We start from the raw sequence: 18,220 nt of genomic DNA on the forward strand, positions 1-18,220 counted from the left end.
TGCCCATTTCCTCGGTGGTCCTGCTGTATACACGGCTCCTACTGCCGCCTCCCCATCATCACCACCATCAGGTTACAGGGGGTGGGGTCACCCGGCCCAGGAGCTGGATTATCAGGGATGGGGACAGTGGAGAAGGACCTGAAGAAGACTGGAGACCTGGCATCCACCCCCAGGGCCAAGCTCCCAAAGGAATGCAGACTGTCCCCAGCTCCTGGATCCGACACTCCTCCTGGGGATGTATGTGTGGGTGAAAGGGTTGATGAGAAGGGAGCGTATCAAAGACGGGGGGAAGGGGGGCACGCTGGAGCCAACCTTCGTTTTCCCCAAGCCCTTACATACAACATGGGCCAAAAACAGTGGGCACTTCCTTCAGCCAATCCAGGCTGGGAGGGAGTGAAGGCAGGGATGCTGCAAATCTCAGCCTGGGCTAGAGGAGGCCCTGGCCGCCAAGCAGGTTCCCACGCCTGTTCTGTGAACCTTCCTGGTCATGAATGAGGGGAAACAGTGTCTGAGAATCTCATCAGAGAGCTAGGCCAGAGTGGGAGGTGCTCAGCCTCCTCCCAGTCCAGTGTGGGGATATTCCCTATGGCACACCATCCAGGCTGGCAGCCCAGACCTGGGGAAGGCATGGACACACAGAAAAATACACACAAGACACAGAAAAATACACACCAGACACATAAAACACGGAATGAGCCACTGTTCCGCCCTTCCTCAGCCACCAGCTGACCTCCCCAGAGCTCAACTAAAACCAAACAGAAATCTTCCTGCCTCTGCTACATCCTGTTACGCCGCAGGAGTCTCCCTCTGTCTGCCCAGGTCCTCCCATCCTCTCCCCCTTCTCAGGAGCTTGCCCTGTGGATCACCCCTTCTCTCACTTGAATGTTAAACCTCTCCTCAAATGGATCCATCCCTTGACCTGTAAATATTTTCAGGTCTCTAGTATGGAAACAAAACCCTCATTAGACCCCACCAACTATTGCAGTGTCTCTCTCCTTCCAACCACAGCAAAATTCCCCGAAAGAGCAGTCTGTCCTCACTTTGCTCCCACCCCTCAGAACCCTGCAGTGGGCCTTCTGGCCCCCCGACAAGACCAAACCAGATCTCAACAAACTCTCTATAACCTCCAAGTCTAAATTCAACAGCCACTCTTCAGTCCTCATCTGCCAAAGCCCCCAGCAGCACCTCACACCCAGCAGTGTTTGGCCACTGTCTCCCTTGAACACTCATTTCCCTCTGTTGCCACTATCATCTCTCGCCACCTCTGCCCAGGCATCTTCGCCCCCAGCTCACCCTCCTTTCCCTCTCTGCCCATTAGTCGGTAAAGGTTGGTGGTTCCTCAGAGTTCAGGCCTAGGCGCTCTACTTTCCTCTCCTCTTTCTATAATTCCTATACACAGATGACACAAATTTCTCTCTCTACGCTTGCCCTGACTCCTGAGCTCCAGACGTGTATGACTGGCTGCTGAGTCTACATCTCCGCTGAGTGTCCACAGGCACCTCAATCACAATGTGCCCAACACTGAGTTCATGCTCTCTCCCCTTCCCCCACCCCCATACCTCTCATATTCCCTGCTTCACTGAGGGAGCCACCCGGCCCCCTGCACCACCACCAGTTACCTAACCAGAAGCCTGGGAATCACCCTCAGCACTTCCCTCTGCCCCGCCCCCAAACCCTGTCCTTCCATATCCCACGTCCATTCAATTCTACCACCTAAATCCCTCTCTAATTCATTCATTTCTCTCCATCCTCTTTCACTTGAATGATTGCAACAGTTTCCCGGCTGGCTGTCCCCCTCCATTCTTACTTCCTCCCGTCTCTCTTCCACACGGCAACCACAGTGACCTCCTCAGAAGGCAGATCTGAACCCATCACTCTCAGCTTAGTAAATTGCATTGTTCTTAGGAAAAATCCTGAAAGTGGCCTATAAGGCCCGGCATGGTTTGGTGACTGCTCACTCCTCTAGCCACACTGACCTTCCCCTCCAGTCCCTCTAACTGGCCATTCTCCCTCCCCATTCCACTCCCAGGCCTTTTCACATGCTGTTCTTACTGTCTAGGAAAATGTCCCTCCTCCCCAATTAAATCCTTCAGATCCTCCCAGAGGGAATTTCCTCGCTTCCCTGGCCAGGTCAAAATCTCCTGTCACAGCCTCTCATGTCCTACATGCTTCCTAACACTTGCTACAGTTGATACAGTTGAATGATTGTTTGATTCATGTCTGCCCCCCCTCCCCCCCACACACACACCACTGGCCTGGGAGTATGTAAACAATGTGTGTTTCGTCCATCATGACATCCTCAGCAACTACCACAGAACTGAGCTCAATAAATATTTCATGATTATATGAAGGGATGGGTGTCTCCTTAATGCCTTGCTCCACATAACCATAGCCAAAGTTCCGACTAAAGCCTCCACAGGGCCTCAGAGTCCTGGACCCCACTCATTCCTCAGTGTCTGCTTCTATTCCTCTTCTGTCTCTTATAAGGATACTTATTGGACTTAAGACTCACCTGGGTAATCAGGATGATCTCACCTCATGATCCTTAACTTAAATTACATCTGCAAAATTCCTCTTTCTAAATAAGGTCATACCCACAGTGTCCAGGTATTAGGACATGGACATATCTTTTCAGGGCCACAATTCAACCTACTACACTTGACATTCCCTCATGCCCTCCAGGGGCTCCTGGACCCCTTATAAATCCTTGGCTCTTAGTTCTGAATCTCCAGCCCAGGCCCACTCCAGACCCACATAGCCTTTTCTTTGAGGCCACTTGTTAGGTGAACTCATTATCTCCCCACACTCTACCTCACACTGCCCACAGTTCCTTCCACCCCAGCATTTCCCATATCTCAGGAGGCAGAATCAACATCTCCTGGTCATTTCCATTTTCCTCCCCACCACATTCCCCCACTGTAGATCTTACCTGGTAGATCACTCAATCCATTTACTGCTCTCCATTCCCGTAGCCACAGCTCAAATTCAGGACATCACCATCTCTTACCTGGATGGTCCATCCTGGCCCACAGCTTCCAATCAGCTCCTTCCATCTTTATTCCATGCCACAGGCAGAGTGATATTTTAACAGTGTGATTCTGATCATGTCATTTCCATACATAGAACCTCTCAAAGGTGTCCCTGCCACAAGGATAGACACAGATCTCACCAAGGCTGCCAATCCCCTTTATACAGCCCTGATGGCCTCTCTTATCATGTGTAGCCTCAAACTTGATGCTCCAGCACCTGAGGCATTTTTCAGTTCCCTGACCTTTGACTGTGTCATTCTTCCTGTCTGGAACACTCCAAAAGGTTTTCCCTTTGGACCAAGCCTGAGCCAGGTCCCTGCATAGACCCCATAACTCTTCGTGGATGAATGTCATGCAAGCTATCTGACTCTCATTTCTACTTCCTTCACCACTTTGCCTTCCTAGGAATGGGGGCTGCTTCTGTCCTGTTTACCACTATGTCTCCAGCTCTAGCATAGGGCCTGGAAGCCAGGACCTAGAGAGGGAGTGGGGAAGAAAAATACATGAATAAATGAATGAATGAATGAATGAATGAACATCCCCCACTAATGTGGCCTCCAGCAGGCCTCACTAAGCACACCCATTTTGGGTGACTTAATAAATCAACAGCCATCTTGAGCAGCCATGTCACACTCCTTTCCCCCACATCTACTGTGTAAATAAAGTCACACCTCCCTTCTGGTAATGGCTCTATCCTATTCGTTCATGCATTCATTCCACAAACATTTGCTGGGCACCAGTTGAGGCCCTGGCTGGGGATTCAGGGACCATGAAGATCAAAGGGGCTCTGTCTAGTGGGGAAAACTGGCAGGTGAACAGAGGCCCACAAAGCAAACTTACCCAGGGAGGGAAACACCCAGCCATTTTCAACTGGTGACAGAAGGTGCTACCTGCCTAGTCCCAGTCTTAGAGACCCTTCCCAGGCTCAAGATCAGGTATGCACTGCCACCATTGACCCCAGCCTGGCCAGGGGCATTGCCAAATGAAGCCCTAGCCCCACGCTGTCCCTAAGTGACAGCCCTGGCCAATGGCTCCTCAAAGCAGGCTAGACTTGTCTGCCCACCACCCTCATCCCAGGAGAAGAACCTGGTATCTCTCCAGAAAAGGATGGCAAAAATATCTGTGCTGGATGGACAGGTAACTGGATGAATGGGAAGGCAGGTGTGGTGCAGGCTTTCCCTCTAAACAGAGGCATCCTTAGCTTGCCCTGCTCCTGCCTTCCCCCACTCACCTGTGATCCCTGCCCTGGAGAAGGGGAAGGGACAACTTCCACTGCCTGACACTGAGTCCTCTCTGACTGCTGATGGCACTTTCAGGGCCTGGCAACTACCACAGTAGCTGGAAGCCTGGTCAGGGTTTATGAGCACCTGGTCCCTCCATGGGATTCCCCAGAGCAGGGCTCCCGGGATTAACGAAGGCCGCAGAGGGTATTATACATACACATCTGTACCTTTCAGCGCCGTCAGCATAGAGCTGTCCACTGGACTTTGGGACCAACCCTCCGCTCCAGGTTCCTCCTTTAGGGACCAAGGAAAGACTGGATGTGTCCCAATTGACCAGCACTTTTGACTCAAGGCCAGTGAGAGAGGGTGCAGCTTGAGTGGGGCCACCTAGTGGTGGCCTCACTGGTTCAGAAATAGGGCCTTGCCAGGTAGTCTGGTCTTACAGCCTGGTGTAGGACCCTGGGGTAGAGACAAAGAATCTGGCAGAAACCCCAGGAGCCTACAATGCCAGCCCTGGACAGGGCCAAGTGGGTCCCCACAGAGTGCCCACCTGGTGCATGCAAAAGATGAGGCAGGCCTGATAGAATGCCAACAAGTCCCCTCCTAGCTGCCTCCCCCACGGACCCCTGCAGCCCAAGCAGAGCCAGCACAAGCTGGGCTGTCATTACAGGGTGGAGAGAGGCATCCAGGGCCTCTGGGAGCCATAATTATGCAGCAGGTCCAGGACAGGCCCTCAGGGTTGAGCCAGTGGGCTTAGACTTCCGCTTCCCTCCTCACCACACTCTCCCCACTTCCATCTTGAGCAAGGAGCTTCTGGGCTGGTGCAAATACCCAGAGGGCCAGGAGTTAGCTAGGTATGGTGCTTACAAATCTTGATATTTTAATGCATACAGTGTAAATATGTTTTTAAAAATTATTATTATTACAACACAGAAACTCATCCCACCCCCACTCCCATCCCCGTCCCTCCTCCCCCAGCCTTGGGCTGGGTAAGGATTAGGGATGGGTGAGGATGAGGTGAGAGTGGGGATAGTTATTGGACATCTGACTTAGCTACTGTTTAAAAGGCCGAAAGTTCAGTGGTTTTACTATTTTTTTCAGGCCTTGTCAAAATGTCAGGAAGCCAGTATAGCAGAGGGTAGAGGAGAAACGAGAGGTGAGGCTGCAGAGGTCCTGGGGAAGATCACCCTTCGTGGGCCCCAAAAAATGGATTTGGATGTGATGCTGAAGGCAGGGAGCAGCCACCCCCGAGTGAAAGCTAGGGAGGAGCAGGATCCCATTTGGAATCTAGGAAGAGCACTCTGTCTGCCTGCTGACGGGGAAGGGGGAGAAGGAGGAGCAGAGCCTGGAAGCGACTGGGGACGGGGCTGGTGCAAAGTCTACATGACAGCTGATGGTGATCTGAAGTAGGGAATGGCAATGCATAGAGAAAGAAGGGGGAAGATTTAAGAATTCATAAGGAGGTAAAACAGGAAGGCTATGTTCATTCATTTATTCAACAAATATTTACTGAATGCTCTCTGCCCCCATTCTGCGCTCCCTCTTCGGGATGAGGCCCCACTTCACACATCCAGAATGAGATCTTTTCACCCTTGGCTCCCTCAGCCCTGCCGTCGCAAAGCAGGCCCTGCTAAAGGAAATCAGTGGCAGCCCTCAGAAAACACAAGAATGGGGAGCAAGTTGGTTACCCCCAGAGAACACACCAGCACCCTTTGGAGTTTTAGACTGACATGGAATCCTAATCACGCATCTGGTTTCCTCAGTCGTGAGGCTCCTTCTACAACAAGGTAACCACCCAGTTAATGATGGTCTTGGCACTAACTTATTAACGTCACCCTTCCTCTCCCTGTGCTTCATTTCCCCCTCCTATTTTTAATTAATTAATTATTTATGTTTTTAAAATAAATTTATTTATTTATTTTTGGCTGCATTGGGTCTTCGTTGCTGCGCACGGGCTTTCTCTAGTTGCAGCGAGCAGGGGCCACTCTTCGCTGCAGTGCGTGGGCTTCTCATTGCAGTGGCTTCTCTTGTTGTGGAGCACAGGCTCTAGGCGTGCCGGCTTCAGTAGTTGTGGCACGCAGGCTCCGTAGTTGTGGCTTGCGGGCTCTAGAGTGCAGGCTCAGTAGTTGTGGTGCACGGGCTTAGTTGCTCCATGGCATGTGGGATCTTCCCGGACCAGGGTTCAAACCTGTGTCCCCTGCATTGGCAGGTGGATTCCCAACCACTGCGCCCCCAGGGAAGTCCCCCCGCTCTTATTTTTAAATGAATGTACTTCTGCTCTAGTGCTGCATGTTTCTAAGGCGCCTTATATCCTTTCTGGAATGAGATGGATATCCATCCATGAGTGACCCTAGCCTAGTCAAGTTGTGCAGATTCTGTGCTGCACAAGCCTGGGGCTCCATTCACATCACACACATTGTAGATTTGATTATTCATTACAACTTACCAGTAGATGGAAATAAAGTGAATTGCAAATGGGGTATTCTTTGCTGATTTGTAAAAAATCGCCATATGATTTGGTACATCTACCACCACATAATCGTAGGATCCTGAGTCACCCTTTTGGATAAGGCCTTAAGGACCTCAACTCCCGTAGGCTCTCTCCTGTCCTCAACTATCCTGCCTGTATCAGCTCTGGTTGTGGCTCTGACTCTCCCCAAGCCCCTTGAGTAGACACAGTCATCTGAACTTACTGGTGGGCCCTGTCCTCTGCCCGAGGGACACTGCCCAGGACTCTGACCCACCACAGGGAGGCCAAGGCACTCATTCCTCTGGAGGCCTTGACTACCCCCCACCACATCAAACACACTCCAGTACACCCACATCTCATATAAGTACATTTTATACTTCCCCAGTAAGAACATGGCTGAGTCACAGTTAACTAGTTTCCATGACATAATGTTATATTTGCTGGCACTTAGTATTTACATTTTTCTTTTTTGTAGTTTTCTACATTTTTTCCTCTCTCCATCATTTGCATGAACCTGTGAGAAGCTTGATGATCCCTGTGCCTCTAGTGCTGAAAGACAGAATGACTTGGCCACAGCCTTTGGTAGGAGAATCTTTACCCACTGGACACGCAGGTGCACACACACATGCACACATGCACACAGGGATGTGCAGGCATGCACAAGCCTGTGGAACTTGGCCTCTCACATGAGGAGGAGGTTCTGTGATCTGTACTCTGGCTCTGCCCTTAACCTTGACTCTGTCTCACAACTTAATATTAACTTTGAAACAGAATCTGACCTTATCCCTGACCTTGAACCACTCAGCTGAGGCTTGGAAACAGAAAGATGTCCACTTCCATCATCTGCAGGAATCACACACCCAAGGGGATCAGGGATGACTTGGACAGGGTATCTCCCTGGCTGAAGAGTGAATGATCCAGGTGGTGAAGGTGGAGACATGGCTTTTCCACAGTGTCTAGCCATCAGACACTATCATGCGTCAACAGTCTTGGAAGCAAGCGTTACTCTCTCATCCCAACAGTCACCCAACATCTCTAGGCCAGGCTGACCCCTTGCCTTCATCAAAACCTGGGATTTTATCTTTACTCCATCCCAGGACAATAGCAGTTATCTGTGTCCCTGGGCTAAGACGCATGGGGCCTCAAAACCCTTTGGGAGAATTCTGCTGCTCTGGTCCTGCCCAGAGAGCTGCATCTGCAAAAATGAGGATGGCCAGCAGAGGGTGCATGGAGCCCGCCATGGGCCACCCAGTTAAAGGAGCAGTCCCAACCTTGCTCAAACAGTTCCTCAGTTCTTGATCCCATGCTCTACCCCTCCAAGCTGCCAAGGTTTAACTGGGACCCTTGCCTAGAACTGCATAATCATGAGCAACTGGGGCAGATAGAGATGTTTACCAGGCCATAAGGAATGCCTCCAATGCTGGGACCTCCAACGGTGAGAAAGGCAGGGAGGATGTTGGGAGGGTCCCAAACCCCTTATTCAGCCATGGGTGAACAAGGCCCTTCACAGCCAGTTAAGTTGACTTGCAGCCTTGGGGGAGACTCAGGCCATAGGAGCCAATAGGCCTAAAGAAAAACCAAGGTGCAGTAGTGCAGTGAAGTTAGGTAAGGAGACGGGGGAGGCCACTGACAGGACTCTGAACGTACCTAGAATATCATGGCTCGTGTTGAGATAATTCCTTTAAAGAGAGGGGCCAGAGGAGAAGGAATGGGCAGTCCTCACCTGGGTTCCCCTGATGCTCCAAGTGCTTCTGTAATAGGGCAGCTAATGGAGGGAGCGTTTTCCCTGTACCAGGTGTAACCTAACACTTCGCAGACATCATCTGTGTTGGATGGCTTCCGCTTGCTCCTTCAGATCCCTGTCTCTCTCCCTTCCCTCGCTCTGTGCTCCTGGCTGCCTACCCATATGGATGACATCAACAGGTGCTCCTGCCGTTTGACTTTTGATTGGATTCAACCAATGGGGAGTACCAAGAAATGGTCAGCCAGAGGGAGGAAATGGACTTTGGGGAAGTTGCCTGCAGCCTACACTTGAGGGCCTGGCTCAGTGACCTACTTAGCCTCAGGACTGTCTTTGAGCTGCCCTGGCTATACCGAAGGGCAGCCAGGCCCATCTGCTCTAGAAGGGCATTCACACTGGATCACTCAGCCGGAGGACTCAGAAGCCTTCTACACCCTCACTTACCCATGTCAATAAATATTTGCTGACACCTTCTCTGTGCCCAGGCCTAGGTGCCCAGGGACATAGATACAGAGATGAGTCTGACAAAGGTGTCTGACAGAGCTAAAGCGTTTTTTTTTTTTTTTTTTTTGAGGGGGGCCAAGGACACAGACAGGAAACTGACAATGAATCCTAGGGGTTGAGGGAACCTGCAGAAGGGGCATCTCACCTGCTGAGTGGTCAGGTAAGGGAGTGGGGTTTGGGTCTCCCTGAGTAGTCAGCCAGGGGGAGTATTGGAGGTCTGGGAGACAGAAGGAACAAAGGCTGGGGTGGGGGGGGTGGGGGAATTCCCTGGCGGTCCAGTGGTTAGGACTCTGTACTCTCACTGCCGAAGGCCCGGTTCAATCCCTGGTCAGGGAACTAAGATCCCACAAGCCACGTGGTGTGGCCAAAAATAAAAAAATTAAAAGGCTGGGGCGGAGGATGACTAATTCACATGGAAGCCTCTGGTGGCCAGGCAGAGCCTCATTCCACCCACTGGAAAGCTAGTATCTCCTGCTTGAACTTCACAGACCCCTACTAGCAGGGGTGGGATGGCATGGGCAGCCAGTGCCATTTTAAACTTTTGTTTAAAAACTTCTTATTAAGATATAATTAACATACAGAAAACTATACATATCTTAATATATAGCTCAATGTGTTTTGAATATATATAAATTCATATAAGCATCACCTAGATCAAGATATAGACTATTTCTGCAATATCAAAAGGTTCCCTTGTACTCCGTGATAGTCAATAAAATCTTCCAAAGTTGACTACTATTCTTTCTTCTTTCTCCTTTGATTATTTTTGACAGATTTTGAATTTTATAAAAGTGAACATATACACTATATACTTTTATGTCTGCTTCTTAAACTCAACATTATGGTTGTGATAGCAATCCACCTTGCTGTTTTTGGTAGTACATCATTCTATTTCATTGCTGTGTGGTATTCCAGAGTTTGAATATATCACAATTTATACATTCTATTGTAGGTGAACATTTGGATTGTTTCCAGTTTTTACTTATTTTAAATAAAGCTGCTTCGTATATGTTTGCACATGTATATTCTTAGCATACACTGTTAATTCTTAGTGGAAATAAACATTCATTTATGTAGAATATAAACCCAGGAGTGGAATTGCTAGGTCATAGGATATGCATATATTTAGCTATAGTAGTTACTTCCAACCATTTTTCTAGATGGTTGCACAAAATTACTCTCCCAGCAGCAATGTATGAGAGTTCCCGTTGTTCCATGCAACAATGTGGGACATGCCCCCAGAAAAAGCCAGGGTAAGTGTGGAACTCACTACACATTATTCCCTTTCTCAAGGATCATAATCCTTCAATTCTTAACCTGTATTGGTTGTTCTCCAATGCCCTCAAATAGTTGTTCTTTATGTTTTGTCCAATTTTCATAAATGTTTTTGGCAAGAGTATTAGTCTGATACAACCTACCACCATGGCCAGAACTGGAAGTTTTATTTAGTCCAATTTTGGTGCCAGATTAGAAAATACTGGAAAGGGATAGGCCCCACTGGCCCAGCTGCTTTCAGCTCCAGCTTATATTCTTAGACACCTGTGATATCAGATCCACATTCTGAATTACGGCTCCCTGTTTTCCTTTCTCTTCCTTTCTTCTTTTAAAATTGTATTGGATTCCAACGATGGGTGAGTAATTGGTAATAGACTTACTTCTCTACCTAAACAACTATAAAGCTAGATAAAACATTTATAGCAACTGATTACAGGCACTGGACATCAAATAGACTTCATCCTTGAGAGAAAGGAAACACATGAAGTGAATTCCACATTCACTAAAATTCTTTGCCTAGGGCATTTTCCAAACTATGGCAGAGGGAAGTGGAGCCCAAACAGAGCAATGGTCTCCCTGAGTAAAGGAAACAGAGATCAGAGATAGAGGATACTGAGGTGGCTGAACTTCTGGGGCAGGGTATTAAAGAGGAGGGAGCTGCACGGAGAAGGAGCTCTAGAAATCTGCATAGATGCACTCTTGAGGCTTTGTCTAAGTTGTACATGTGCAAGGAAAGAATCTTTGAGGCCTGATGGATAAAAACTCTGAGTCTGTGAACTAAATGGGGATTCCAGAGTTAACACAGTGCTGACCTGTTCTGGTCAGAGTGGAAAGACCTTGCTGAACACCCTGAGCATTTAATTAAAATCTTAGAAAGTCCGTACCTTAGGAATAGGGCTACTCTAGCCATACAAAATGCGTTAGTTTTACACCTGTTCTAACAAAGCCTCAACAGGATCACATTAAGCCTCTAGTAGATTTACTGCCTAATGGAACAAACTCAACACTCTATAAAGAAGAGCAAAATCCAGACTCTCAACAATGTATTGTCCACAATTCCCAACATACAATCAAATATTACCATACCAGACATATGAAGAAGCAAGAAAATATGATCTATAACCAAGAGAAACAATAATGAATAGAAACAGATTCAGAGATAACACAGATATTGGAATTAGCAGATAACGACTTTAAAACACCTGTTATAAATATGTTCAAGAATTTTGGGGGAGGGGGAAGGGTAAGCTGTGACAAAGTGAGAGAGTGGCATGGACATATATACACTACCAAACGTAAAATAGATAGCTAGTGGGAAGCAACCGCATAGCACGGGGAGATCAGCTCGGTGCTTTGTGACCACCTAGAGGGGTGGGATAGGGAGGTTGGGAGGGAGGGAGATGCAAGAGGGAAGAGATATGGGAACATGTGTATATGTATAACTGATTCACTTTGTTATAAAGCAGAAACTAACACACCATTGTAAAGCAATTATACTCCAATAAAGATGTTAAAAAAATTTTTTTGAGTAGTAAGAGGGACATAATAAATGAACAGATGAGCCATCTCAGCAGAGAAATGGAAACTGTAAAAAAGAACTAAACGGAAATTCTAGAACTGAAAAATATAATATATAAAATGAAAAATTTACCAGGTGGTCTTAAGAGCAGACTGGACACTGCAGAAGAAAAGTTCAGCAAACCTGAAGTTAAGTCAATAGAAACCATCTAAATGGAAACATAGAAAGAAAAAGGACTGAAAAAATGTGAATAGAGCCTCGGTGAAGTGACCTGGAAACAATATCAAGCAGACTAGTATACATAGAACTGAAGCCCCAGAAGGAAAGGAGAGAAAGAGATTGCAGCAAAACTTCAAAAGAATAGTAACTGAAATTCTAAATTTGATTTTTAAAATTATTAACACATCATCCCCCAAAGCTTAGGATAATAAAACCCCAGGCGGGATAAACACAAAAGAAACCACATCCAGGTACATCATAATCAAATATCTTAAAACCAAAGAGAACGTCTTAAAAACAGTGAAAGAGCACAAACAACGTTACATTAAGAGGAGCAATGATAAGAATGAACATTTACGAGTCATCAGAAGTAATGTAAGCCAGAAAACATGGAAACATAAGACGATATATTGCATATTAAATATGCTATTAAAAGCAACCTAGAATTCTACGTCCAGAGAAATTATCTTTAAAAAAGAAATGAGAAATAAAAATATTTTCAGATTAAAAAAAAAAAGCTGAGAGAATTCATCACCAGTGGACCTGCACTATCAGAAATGTTAAAGGAGGGGACTTCCCTGGTGGTGCAGTGGATAAGGCTCCACGCTCCCAATGTAGGGGGCCCGGGTTCTGATCCCTGGTCAGGGAACTAGAGACCACATGCATGCCACAACTAAGGAGCCCACCTGCCACAACTAAGACCCGGCACAACCAAATAAATGAATAAATATTTTTTTAAAAAAAAAGAAATGTTAAAGGAAGTTCTTAAGGCTGAAGGGAAATGATACCTGATGGAAATTTGGCTCTAAACAAGGGAACACACTTGTAATAAGTAAATATAAAATACGTTTTCTTGTTTCTTAAATTATTTAAGAGACAACTGACTGTTTAAAGCAAAAATAACAACTCTTCATTATGGAGTTTATGACATTTGTAGAAGTAAATGTACAACAACACAGTAAAAAGGAAGGGAGGGGTAAATGGAAGTATATTATTGTAAGGTTTTTACATTGTCTAAGAAGCAAAATTTATCCTTTTCTTCTTTATTTTTCATTATCTTCATCTTTCTAGTTATAAATACAATACAAATTTATTTAGATAAAATTAAAACACTGTAGAAATACATAACCTGGTTTAAAGTATTTATCTTGATGAAAAAGATATTATAAAATATTTATCTATAATTTCTACCAGCCCTTTTTTGTGTTTAAGTATATGAATAGTTTATAAGAACACTCAGATCAGAAAAACTGAAACATAATTTGTGAATCAGTTTGGAAGTCATTTTATAGTATGGAGAAGTATATAGTATATAGGATTATAACCATACTTTTTTGTGTAGATAATAAATGACTCCAACATGACTTACTGAATAAACTACTATTTATACTCTGAATTAATATGTATGCTTTACCACATGCTATGAGCTGTCTTGTTCCATTGATATATTTGTCTTTTCCTATGCTGCACCATACTCAATTACTTCAGCTTTATCGCATATTTTAATGCCTATAGGGCAAATCTCTGGGTTTTGTCCATATTTACCCTTCCAGTTGATCTTAGAATCATCTTGCCAATTCCCCCCATCCAAATAAATTTTGATTAGAATTACTTCGAATTTATCAATTAACTAAATATAAAATATTGAGTCTTCCAGGAACATGACATATGCCTCTATTTTGTCTTCTTTTCTATTTATCCTAGAGCAAAACTTATATGCCTTCCATGTGTCCTAAGTCAGTTTCTAGGTATTTCTCACGTGTCACTGTTATTGTGAATGGTAAATTGTTTACATCATATTTTTTAATTAGTTGTGACTTAATACTTTTAAAAGCTATTAAAACCTGTATACGTACACGAATATACCTTATTCTGCTCCCTCTGACTAGATCCCTCTACTAGTCATAGTAGTTTTTCAATTGATTCTCCTGGATTTTATGAAGGCACAACCACAATAACATCTGCCAATAATGACCCTTTTGACTTTTTCCATTACTTATTTTTTTTACTTATCCATTATTTCTTTTTTTCCACCTTATCGTCCTAGTAAGGACCTCCAAAACAACACTGCACAGTAGTAGCAAAAGGGACATTGTTTGGATCCTGACATTAATGGGAATTTTAGAGTCTTAGGTCCAATATTGTCTTTTGGTTTCTAGTGTATGTTATTTAAAGTGTTAACGTTTCCTTCTCTTCATGATTTTCTAACTGTTTACTGTGAATGGCTGGTGAATTTTATCAAATGCCTTTTGAGTTGATCACAGTGTTCCTTTTTCTCTCTTTAATCTATTAATCAGTGGATTTTATAATGTTAGATCAAGCTTGCAATCCTAGAAGAAAATCCCCAAGTTGATAACTATTTTATCATACTACGGAAGCCACTTTGTTATATTCACAAATTAGATGGGTCTGTCATTTTCTCTGCAGGGGGCTGCCTTGGTGTTAGGATAATAGAGCTTAACAATAATTGTGGAAGCTCTCCATCTTGCGCTGGCCCTGGAGCACCACCGTTCTCAGAGGGAGAATGTTTGTGTTCCTTATCTGGGCCAACAATGCTTCATGCTTGAATGCCCAACGTCACAGCTCTTTGTGGTCACTTATTTTAATGCTAGACACAGCTACCTCTCAGGGCCTGCTGGTTCCAGAGTTCTGGGCAGGGCCCATTCCAACACTCAGTGCATGTCTAGCCCGGACCTGCCATTTTCCCTTCGTCTTCCCTGAGATGAGGCGGTTCTTGCTTAACTCTCAGCACACAGAATGCTCATTATACATTCTCTGTGAGCAATCCTGGCTTCTTGTGTGGGAGAGGCAGCCCTCTACACCCCCCAGCCCCACCTCCCTCGTTCTTTGGCAAGCCTACCTTCCTGGAAATACAATGATCTCACAGGCAGCAAACAATCTGATCCTGTGTCCTCTCAGCGGGGGTTCACATCACATATACACTCTTTCCACTGTGGGCGGGTATAAGAGATGTGGGGTGTGAGGAGCTCAGCCCCCAACACTGAGGGCTCTGCCCACTTCCCACTGCTGAGCCTGGGTCTGCACAGCTATGGACCTAGCCTGGGGAGGGAAAGTAAGTGGGAAAGGATTTTTTTGAAGATTCTTGGGAGCCAAAATATAGCCACCCAGGACCTGAGGCTCACTCATGGGTCCTGCTCCAGTCCATTCACCCCATGGACCTGGAGAAGCCTCAACCCAGCTTCACCCTTCCAGGCCTGTATCTGGCTCTTTCTGCTCTAATCCCCGTGGCCCCCTGCACCTGGTTTCCCACACCCTGGGGCCAGCTGGTGACTGCTGCGCTCTGCGGGCACAGCTCTGCCCCACTCTCCCAGCAACCGGGGCGGTCAGGCTCACACCAGGTGGCCACAGCTGGGGTGTCCCATAGCCAGGCCCGGAGGTGAAGTCAGCCTGAACAGTCCCTGCCAGCCTGTGACTCAGCCACTAGAGGCACCACAGGCACGACTTGGCAGTGCTGCGCTCCACGGGGCAGGGCATTTCACCAAGACCAGCCAGTGCCTAAAGTTGCTGTTGCTGTAGTGAGGTGGGTGGCCCTTAGACATAGAAAGGATGCAGCTGGGAAGACAGGCTGGAAGCAGGGCCATGCTTGCTGGACTCCTGAGGAAGGCTTCGCGGCCTCCACCAATCTCACTGTGGTCCCCAAGACTCTTGGGTAGACGGGGACAGAGGCCAAATCTATACTGGTAAGAAAATTACGAGGGGTAGGGGCTGTTAAGGTTCATCTCGAGGAGAAGGACTAGGAAGACTGGAATTTAAATCTTTGAAGTTATCTCCAAATGAGGCTATACATTTTTATGTGTGTTACAGACATTCAACTGTTTGATACTCAGGCTTAAAACAATGCCTGACCTATAGGAGGCTCTCAAAAATATTTGTTGAATAAATGACCAAAGCATAAATAACATATGCCATGATTCTTAAAACACTATTTTCACATTTTTTCCATTTTTATTTCACTGAGAGCTTAGAAATATGGAAGTGGCCAGGACCTCTCCTGCTCTCCCTGAGTGGCCTGGGTGTCAGCTCTAATGGTCAGGAAGAGGAGGAAGGTCCTCAGCCAGGAGAACAGAGTATCCTGGCCAGATCACTGCCAAATGTGAGTGTCTGTGGATGTGTGGATTGGGGTAGAGCTGAGCTGTGCCAGGAGTCCAGGCCCAGGGAGCAAGTCCCAAGTTGACAGACGAGTAGAGGTGTGTGTCTCAGGAGCCCCAGTGATTAGATTCCTGGGCTGCTTCCCATGCTTGTTTCCTCTCTGTCATGCCTGCACCTTTGGTAGAGCCTTACCTGCACCTGACAGCCATGTCTCTCCCCCTGAGCTGCAGAGGGAATAGTCCTGCTTATGCTAGAGCATGGTGATGATCGGGCCAGGGCCAAGAGCATCCAGGGAACAAAATGAACAGTCCAGTTGCTCCCTGATCCCTCTGCTGTTCCGCCTGGAGAAGCTGATTTGTAAAAGGAGGTATTTTCTCTGCACAGGGACAAGTGTGGCTGGCTGATAGAAGCCTTCAACTCTCAGGGGAAGCTGGAAACTTGAGAACCCCTGCATTGGACTTCTATTTTGGGGCTACAGGTAGAACTGAAGCATTTGGTGCTAGGAGAGGCTGGGTGATCTAGGGCAGGCTGCCTGCACCCTCTGGCCTGAATGAGAAGTAGGAGGGAGGGTAAGATGGGGGTGTCCTTGAGGCAGGGGCTGAGACCATGGTGACTTTGTAAGCTGCTTTCCTGAGGCCCCAGTAGCACAGCCCTCAATTACATGGGCCTCACCGCCACCTCCAACAGCCTGTTTTGTCACTTCCCTGCCTGGGCTGGGCTGAGCTGCCCCTGGTTCTCCCACCTGTCTGCTGCTTCCCTCTACTCTTCCCAACACCCTCCACTCCCAGGCCTCAGGGCCAGGGCCTCCCTGGGCCCAGCTGGGTAAACCTGCCCCGCCCTGCTGCGTGACAGTCCCTTTGTTGGGTCCCAGAGCAGATGGGTTTTCTCTGTAAAAACAGAGACAAAGCAGGTCTGACAGGGGTGCTATTGGGGATTGCAGGTATGACTGAGACACGTCTAGTCCCTGGTGCAAGGGGCATGGCAATGTCACCAATGCAGGGTCTAAACCCCTGATCAACTGCTTAGAAGCTATGTGAGCTTGGGTTGGACACTCACCCTTTCCAAGGCTCGGTTTCCTGATGAGAATTGGTTCTGCTTTCGTGTCCGCCCTGGAATCTGGCTCTGGGCCAGTAACTAGGCTCCAATTGTCAGAATTGGCTTTGTCCCTGTTTGGACCTTCAGAGACTGGTTCTCTCTAGAGCCTCTAGCCTCTCAGCCCCCAGAGGAGGTGTGGCAGAGTGGGGAGTCCCCACCACGCCTACAAGTCTAGCGAATCAGGTCTAGGCTAGACACACAGCAGGCACTCAATAAGAGTTTGTTGAGGGATCGAATGGCACAAAACTAGAGCTGGGAAACTCCCTTTGTCACAGGCATGCCCTCCCCTGTGTTCTGCTGCACCAAACACAGCTCAAAGGCCAGCTTTATTGCCTCCTTGACTAGCCTTGTCATCCCAGGATATGTGGGGCATCAGATCCTCAGCCGGCCCAAAAGCTACACCACCCCAGACCTTCCTTTTGGATGTCGCCTGGTGCCCATGCCCCTGGCTGCCTTCACTCCTTTCAGAGCCCCTCAAACCTTGCCTGGGCCTGCCTTGCTCCCTACCACTGTGGCGCCAAGCCCTGGCCCTGCAGAAGGCCCACATAGCCCCTCCCCATCCAGCCCTGCCACAGACTGCTGTCCTCTCCACCCTACAGACTCACAGGTTCCTAGCCTTGACCAGCAGGCCTCTTGGAGAGCAGACCCCAAGGAGGCCAGAGGCCATGGGACCTGGTGTCGGGCCACATTAGACCACACTGAAATGGGGGCTTCTCAGGTTCTTCTTTGGCTACTCATTGGGCCCTGGAGTGGCCAGTACTGAGGAGTGGGCATCCCATGAAGAGGAAATGCCCCATCAAGATTCAGATCCCTTGGAATCCAGGCTATTGACTGAAGGGAGAGAACTCGGCCTTGAAGGAAGGATGTATTGGCCTGAATGGAGCAGATTCTACCCAGAGACCTGTGGCCATGGGGCCAGGACAGGGCAGGTTAGGGTCTGAGCTCTCTGGCCAGCCCCTGGCACCTCACAGGAAGGTATAAAGGGCTGCTCCGTCAGCTTCACTACACACTCCACCCAGGGCTGCTTCCAACTCT

At 47.5% G+C, this 18,220-nt stretch overlaps 1 protein-coding gene across 1 annotated transcript in view; it reads right to left on the reverse strand.

Moving 5' to 3' along the window:
* Nucleotides 1-18,220, reverse strand: part of P4HA2 (prolyl 4-hydroxylase subunit alpha 2) — a 75,868-nt gene that overhangs the window by 38,586 nt on the left and 19,062 nt on the right. The window lies entirely within an intron of this gene.

The sequence above is a fragment of the Balaenoptera musculus genome, chromosome 3 (genome assembly GCF_009873245.2).
Source record: "Balaenoptera musculus isolate JJ_BM4_2016_0621 chromosome 3, mBalMus1.pri.v3, whole genome shotgun sequence".
Taxonomy (NCBI): Eukaryota; Metazoa; Chordata; class Mammalia; order Artiodactyla; family Balaenopteridae; genus Balaenoptera; species Balaenoptera musculus.